The sequence below is a fragment of the Microtus oregoni genome, unplaced genomic scaffold, assembly GCF_018167655.1.
Source record: "Microtus oregoni isolate MIOR12 unplaced genomic scaffold, Mior012 000062F_ref0000492, whole genome shotgun sequence".
NCBI lineage: Eukaryota > Metazoa > Chordata > Mammalia > Rodentia > Cricetidae > Microtus > Microtus oregoni.
The window spans coordinates 8,467,036-8,474,933 of record NW_024543872.1 but is presented as its reverse complement, the minus strand read 5'-3'; the positions used below and the strand labels follow the sequence as shown (position 1 = coordinate 8,474,933).

Genomic DNA, 7,898 nt, shown 5'->3' with positions numbered 1-7,898 from the left:
CTTCGGAGAGGAAGGGATTTCTCCCAGGGCACAGCGAAGGCAGGGACCCCAAAACAAAGCTGGCTTCAAATCATATTCACTGCTTCCTAAATATGAAGAAATCACTCCCCACTTTGACGGCATCCTCCGCAGTTGATTGGGACCTTTCTCACGGCTTGACACCCAGTTCTGGAACAGAGAAGTTACGGGTGGCCGTTGCTCTCTGACAGGTGTTTTCTGTATTCTGTACCTGGTACCTCACCACTGCCAACACCCCACCCCCCACCTTTTGTTTCTTTTTCTCGAGCCAGGATTTGTCTGTGTAGCCCTGCCTGTCCTGGAACTCACTCTGTAGACTAGCTGGCCTAGAACTCACAGAGATCCGTGTGCCTCTGCCTCCTGTGTGCTGGGATTAAAGGCGTGCACCACCACTGCGGGGCTACTGCTACCCCTTTTAAAGTTGTTCTCTCTCTTCTCTCTTTCTCCCCCTCCTTCCCTCCCTCCTTCCCTCCTCCCTCTCTCTCTCTCTCTCTCTCTCTCTCTCTCTCTCTCTCTCTCTCTGGCGTTTGTAGTGTGCCCACAGAAGCCAGAGGAGGGTGTTAGGTCTCCTGGAACTTGGGTTGCAGTTGTGAGCTGCCATATGGGTGCTGAGAATTGAACCTGAACTCGCAGGAGCAGCAGCTAGCGAACCACTCAGCCATCTCTCCAGTCCTGGAGCCTTCTGGTCTGTACATGGGATTTCTTTGTTTGCCTGTGAATGAGTTGTTCGCCATGTCTTTCCCAATGAGGAAAATGGGCTGCTGTGTGTCCACCCAGGCATGCCCTGAGAAATGGGCCCAGTGACCTCTTCTTTGATTCCAATTATGTGTCCACAGACTAGAATTAAACCAGAAAAGGGCCTTGCAGAGGTCTCTAAGCAGCTCAGATACTGGGATGTGTGGCACTTTCTGTCCTTGACCTTCCTTTCCCTCCAACCTTGTTGAGAGACCTTATCCTATAGCCCTTGAATCCACCCTGTGGGCACAGTAGGACACAGACACAAGTCTCAGGGTTAGACTTTATTGGATACAGTGAAGGCTGAATGGGGCCTTGGGTGCTTCTGGTCTTCAACCAGGGGAGAGCAGACTCCACAAGGGGTTTCCAGGGTTCAGGGCAGGAGAACACACTTGGCCTCCGGCCAGCCAGCCCTTCAAGGTGTTGCTGTGGCTTCCTAAGGTCTGAGAAGTCCTGGTAGGGAGGGTGGGGTTTGGAGAGGGTGTTCCATAGGGTCTCCGCTGCTCTGGAATTAAGGTGGTAAATTTTGGAGAATAGATTCTGGAGACACCAATCTCTTTGGGGCTGTAGACAATCTGGGCCATAGGGAGGCAGTGACCCATCTTGGTGCCTGAGCTGGAGGCACGGAACATTGGCTGGATTTTAGTGATTGGAGGCCTGCAAACTTGAGGGGCCCGGCCTGGGAGAGTGTGTCCATAACTTGAGCTTCTGGGGTCTGGGTTGTAGGCGGTTGCCTCAGGACGACCTCTCCTTGAGGACTTGCTTCCTGCCGTTTTTTTGGTGGTAGCAAATGCAAGGCTTTGGCCTGGCCCCGAGACAAGTGGAGGCCGAAGCCAATACCTATGCGGAGAGGCCCAGACTCCTGGCCCTGAGCACAGGGCAGTAGTTGAGGGAAGGCAAGAAGCCTTGCCCCCATCTTGTACTTGGGGGTAGGGCAAGACCGGGTGCGGGGCTGGAGGCACTGTAGACAAATGGGATTCTCCACGACTGGGGACTGGCCGGGTGTGGATGTGCCAAGCCACAGGCGCTGCAGAAGCAGTAGCTGGAGATCTGTTGCAATTCTGCGGCGCCCCACACGGACGGCTAGGGCTTGGGCAAGGGCCACTGGGTCCTTGAACTCTGCAGGGTCCACCTTGCTTGCCTTGCATCCCCCTGCCACCCCAAGGGACCTGGTGTTTTTGGATTGAGGACACTGCCATGTTTGTTTGTTACTGGAAATCCCTCCAGAAGGGGGGCTGGAGCTGGGGGATGTGGCTGTGGAACTATGGATGCCCTGGAGGTGGGGAGGAGACTGGCAAGAGTGAGGAGAGGAATTTTGTACCTGGGAAAGAGAAGAGTAATGGGAAAGAGGAGGGGAGGCGCCCAGCTGGTAGTTGAGGGGAGGGGATGAGTGTCCTGAAGGAAGACAAGGGTAGTTCTGGTGAAAGAAAGTGGGGGAACTCAGGAGGGAGGAAGATAATGGGAGGGAAACACAGTCAGAATTTGGGAAGAGTTGAAGTGAGGCCCAGGAGAGTGGGGCTGTGGCAGAGAAGAGAAGGAAAAATAGGCTGGCCTGTGAGATGGCAAAGGTAGGTGGGGAGGAGGGAGGGACTGAGGGGGGGGAGAGAGATGCTAAGTTAGATGGAGGGGAGTCAGCAAACTGTGAGAGGACCTGAGGGGGACACCCTGGGGGTACTGTGTTCTGTAGCAGCACCTGGTCCTTGTTTTGAGGCAACATTGCCTTGAATCCAGGAAAAAAAGTGGGCGGGGCCACAAGACTAATTAGAGACCTTCCTGGTTGGTGACTGCCTTCTGCCACAGCAGTGTGGCCGCTGCCTAGTTTCACTGCAGCTGTCAGCAGCAGGCCAAGGGAACACGAAGCCTCTTCTGCTTGTCTCTCGCGTGCTCAGTCCGGAGCCTGCATCTAAGCTTGGCTCTTCACTTTTTCTTAGCCATTCGCTAGAGATGTACGGAAATGGGGAATGAGAGTTGTCCCTTGGGAGCCGAGGGGCAACCCTAACTCTGTGGCTGGAACCGAGAAGACGACCCAGTCTGGAAGACCTGCAGAGAAAAAGACAGAGATCAGGATGTTGGAACGATCGGTCCACTTCTGGACTCTGCTCCAGGCACACAGTTCCAGTGTGAACTTATCACAACCCTAGATGTGAGGTCTTCGGGTGTAGTTCAGCTGGTAGAGCCAGGGCTTGCCTAGCATGCATGAAGTCCTGGGGTTGATCTCCAAGAGCACATAAACATGGCATGCTGTCTAAAGCTTGTATCCCCAGCAGGGACACAAGGAGATCAAGACCAACCTGGGTTACAGGCATCTGTCTCAACATAACAGCAAAGACACTAGCTGTTTGTCACCTTTGAGGTCAGAAAACCTGGCAGATGCTCTAGAGAAGGGTAAAGCAGCGGAGCAGATCAGAAGGATGGAGGAAAGGATGGAGATGGGAAAGGATGGAGATAATAGGCAGTTTTACCAATGTGGATTCCTTCTGCTGTTTCCAAGACACTTCCTCAAAAAGGGAAGAGAAAGCAGAGTCACAAAACAGTCTCCTCTGCCTCCAGCCTCTGACCCCTACACAGACTCTTACACTGAATTCCACTCCTAGTGGTGCCTCAAGGCCTCTGTCAGGCAGAGCTCTTCTGTGGTGCAGGGTTTTGTCCCTCTATCCCTGACACACAGATTTTGTAAGCATCCTGACTTCCTGGCATGCTGGCTCCCCTGGCCACTTGTCACCCTTCACAGTGGTGTCCCTCTCACTCAACCTGGCCTTGACAGAGGTGATTGCCAGACCCAGTGGCAGCAACAGTAGGGTCAGCAGGTAAATGGCTCCCAGAGACTGTAGCTTTGCCTAAGGGGCAGCATTGCTGCCCCCAGTAGGAGCTGAGGGGCTCATTCCCTGGAAGCGGCTTTCTCTGATATCAAAAGCCTATGTCACAGAGGTCAGATAATGACATCATAGATTCTGTCCCCCCTCTCCCCCCATGCTCCAGATCTCTCTCTCTCTCTTTCTCTCTCCTCTCTTCTCCTCTCCTCCTCTCCTCTCTCTCTAAGACAGGGTTTCTTTGTGAAGCCTTGGCTATCCTAGAACTCGCTCTGTAGACCAGGCTGGCCTTAAACTCACAAAGATCCGTCTGTCTTTGCCTCCCAAGTGCTGGGATTAAAGGCATGCACCACCACTGCCTGGCTGGATCTTTCTCTCAGGGACCATGCAAAGGCTGTTTTGGTAAAATTGTCAAGTAGACAGAATTGTTGGAGGCACACCCACAAACCCAGCTCTGCCCCTTCTGCTCTGATCACTGCTCAGGTGGCTCAGCCTTCTAGCTTCCTCCTTGGCTTGCTTCCAGAGGAAAGTAGCTGCATTCCATACCCTTTTATCCTTGGAATATTACTATATGTTTTAATAGCTGTTTTTAAGATTTTGTTTACTTAGATGCATTTCTTTCTGTCTGTGTAAGTATGTATCATATATGTCCAAGTGCTCACGAAGGCCTTGGAGAGGGTGTTGGACCCCTGGAGAGTTTAGACAGTTATGAGTTGCCTGATAATGGTACTGGGAACTGAATTCCAGTCCTCTGCAAGAGCAGCCAGTGTTCTTAACTGCTAAGCATCTTTTCAGCCCAATAGCTATTTTCTTTTTTATTATTTGTGTTAAATGGTTTGTTTATTTATTTGCTTATTTTATATTTTATGTGCATTGATATTTTGTCTACAGGTATGTCTGTGTGAGGGTGTCAGATTCCCTGGAACTGGAGTTACAGACAGGTGTGAGCTGCCACATGGGTGCTGGGAATTGAACCTGGGTCCTCTGGAAGAGCAGCCAGTACTCCTGAGACATCTCTCCAGCCCTTGCTTTTATTAATTTAGTCATTGTATGTGCATGGGCACTCACATGACACAGCACATATGTGGCAGTCAAAGGACAAGTTGGGTTCCCTCCTTCCACCATGTAGGTCCTGGGAGTCAAACTCAAGGCATCAAGACTTGCAGCAAATGCATCTAACTGCTGAGCCATCTTGCCTGCCCCGATATTTTTTTATTGTCTCTCTCTCTCTCTCTCTCTCTCTCTCTCTCTCTCTCTCTCTTGGTGTCCTGAAGCATTTTCACCCCAAATAATGCACCAGAATAAAATTAAGAATGAGTAAGAGGCATGGCTTTTGTAAACTTGGGGAAAGGAAGGCTGGGCAGATGGTAAAGTGCTTGTGGTACAAGCACGAAGACCTGCACTGGGATCCCCAGCACCCACAGAAAAGCTGGGCGTGGAGACTCACAGTTCTGCGCCCCCAGCACCAGGGAGCAGAGACAGGTGGATTCTGGAGGCTTACTGGCCAGCCACCCAAACTGAAACGGTGAACTCCAGGTTTAGTAAGAAACTTAATAAGGTGGATTGCAGTGGAAGCAAACACCTGACACTGACCTCTGACCTCTGCACCCGCACAAGGGCAACACACCTACTCCATACTTCTTCCCCAGACACACGCACACAATGGGGGAAGGACACTTATAAAAGGGTATGTAGTAGAAATGACAATCTAGTAAAAAACTTCAGTCATATCGGTTTTAAGAAGGAATATAGAGGTTGAGGCCTCATCACCAGGACTGACTTGAATTTTAGCACAAAGACCCACAAAATGCCAGATAAACTGGGCTATTAGGTTACCCTACTATTTGAGTCTTTTTGGAAAGTGTCTATGTCCTAGGGATACGAGGACCAGAATTTGAAGATTGTTCGTATTATAATATTTGCTGTCTTTTGCTAGTCATAATGAGCCCTAGTCAATCACACATGCATCTATGCTACCGTGATATCTCTCGGTAGACCCAGTCACCATAACAACGGAAGCTTGTAGTCAGAAGAACAAACCAGGTGATTAGAAGGATGCAAATTTCAACCCTATTTACTGACCTTGAAGGAGGAGAGAGGAAGTTGATACTGAATTAAGTCACCAGTGGCCAATAGTGTAATCACTGTGCTCATATGATGAACTCTTCATTTAAAATAAAAACCACCCTAAATAATAGGGTTCAGTGACCTTCTGGGTTGGTGATCTCATGGAGGTGGATGGTGGATGGTGTGCCCAGAGAGGGCAAGGAAGCTCCGCACCCCTCACCCTTCACCCTCTACATTCCCTTGTCCTCGGCATCTCTTCCCCTTGGCTATTCCTGAGTTCCAGCTTTTATGACAACAGAGAAAGGCTAGGAAAGGTGTGAGCCTGCATTCTGCGAGCCGCTCTAGTGATTATCAGACAGAGGAAGTCATGGGAACGTCTGACTCACAGGTGACCCAGGACTCAAAACTATAATCTGACAATGCTTTGGGGTCTGTCCCTTTGAGCTGTGGGATCCCATGTGAACATCTCTGAGTGTATAGTGCTAGAATTTCCTTGAATTGTTGAACACCTGGTGGGTGTCTGGAGAATTTGGAGGAGCCGTGACAGAAAATACCCTACGTTTGGCTTCAGAAACATCAGAAGAAGCAGCATTTCTCGCTGTGAGAATGAAGAATGACTAGGGAAACTACAGTTCACACTGACCCCGCTTCTTTTATTTTGTGTTAATTACTGTCAGTAAAATACTGTTAAGCATGCCAGGCGGTGGTGGCACATGCCTTTAATCCCAGCACTTGGGAGGCAGTCCAGGTGGATCTCTGTGAGTTTGTGGCCAGTCTGGCCTACAAAGTGAGTTCCAGGACTGTTACACAGAGAAACCCTGTCTTGGGGGAAAAAATTGTTGATCAAGTGAAAGGAAGCCCTTAGGCTGTAGAAGGGTTCAGTGGTTAAGAGCACTGACTGACCCGGGTTCTATTCTCAGCACCCACATGGCAGCTCACAACTGTCTGTAATTCCAGTTCCAGGGGACTGATACCCATGGCAAATCATCAATGCACATAAAATAAATACAAGAAAAGAGAAGTCCTCTAAGCCTTTGTCATCCAGGTTGTAATGCAGTTGTTTCGGTTTGCTGGTTGTTTCCTGTTGTAGATATTATCTGCCACATACTCTTCCCACCCAAATTCCTCCAGCTCCAGGCTTAAGAACACCATGTTCTATTTCTTTTAAACATTCTACTCTGAAACCTACAAATAGCGAGGAGGATGGGTGAACAAGCTAATTGTAGCTGGCCAAGAGAGTTTGACCCTGTCGCCTTTCCTTCCCTTTTATATCTTGTTTTTATGTGTGAGAGGGAGAGTGAGGCACTCACGGGATGCGGCGCGCGCATGTGTGTGTGTGTGTGTGTGTGTGTGTGTGTGTGTGTGGTCAAAAGACAGCTGTCAGGAGTGGGTAACCACTTCCTCCCTTCCCCTCACAAAGCTCCTGTGAATTTGTTTCTGAGCCCAATCAGCTTACTCCTGTAAAGCAGATAAACACCAACGCAGGTTCTTCTTTTGTTTTTGTTTGTTTGTTTTTGTTTTTCGAGACAGGGTTTCTCTGTGTAACAGTCCTGGAACTCACTTTGTAGACTAGATTGGCCCGAACTCAGAGATCCGCCTACCTCTGCCTCCCAAGTGTTGGGATTAAAGGTGTGCGCCACCACCACCTGGCAGAAGAAGACCTTTTTAACCTAGCCCTTAAGAACAAAGGTTAAGAGAAAGAGAGGCACTCCGGAGAAAGCCACAGCCAAGAGCGTGTGGACATCTCAAAGAGAAATCACCTTAAAGCCTTTGTCGTTGTTTGTACCAGGGTCTCGTGCAGATCAAGCTGGCCTTGAACTCCTAAGGTGGCTGAAGCTGTCCTTGAACTTTAGATCCTCCAGCCCCCTGTCCTGACAGCTGAGGTTACAGGAATACACCACAGCTCCCCATCTGTGACGTGCTGGAGACCAATCCCAGGGCTCCACGTGTTTTAGGCAAGCATCCTACCCACTAAGCTATGTCCCGAGCTCGGCATTCTTCCTTGTGTAAGGACAGAACCCCATGACCTAACCAGCACCCACACATACTACCGTGTAATACTGTTGTGCTGGAGATTAAGGTTCATAAACTTTGGGGGATGAATTCAGTCCACGGTGGTGGTGGGGTCTGAACTGTCCCATTTCAGCATTAGAAATGTGCACTTGGCCATCCCAATCAAACAACCCATCGATGAGAATAGAATATCCAAATTGTACCAGACACAGAGGGCAACGTGTCTGACAGGTTTTGTCTTCACCTTCTCAGAGA

At 49.8% G+C, this 7,898-nt stretch overlaps 1 pseudogene; it reads right to left on the bottom strand.

Moving 5' to 3' along the window:
• Nucleotides 1-1,038: 1,038 nt before the first annotated feature.
• LOC121439558 lies at nucleotides 1,039-2,500 on the bottom strand (annotated as a pseudogene).
• Nucleotides 2,501-7,898: the final 5,398 nt, after the last annotated feature.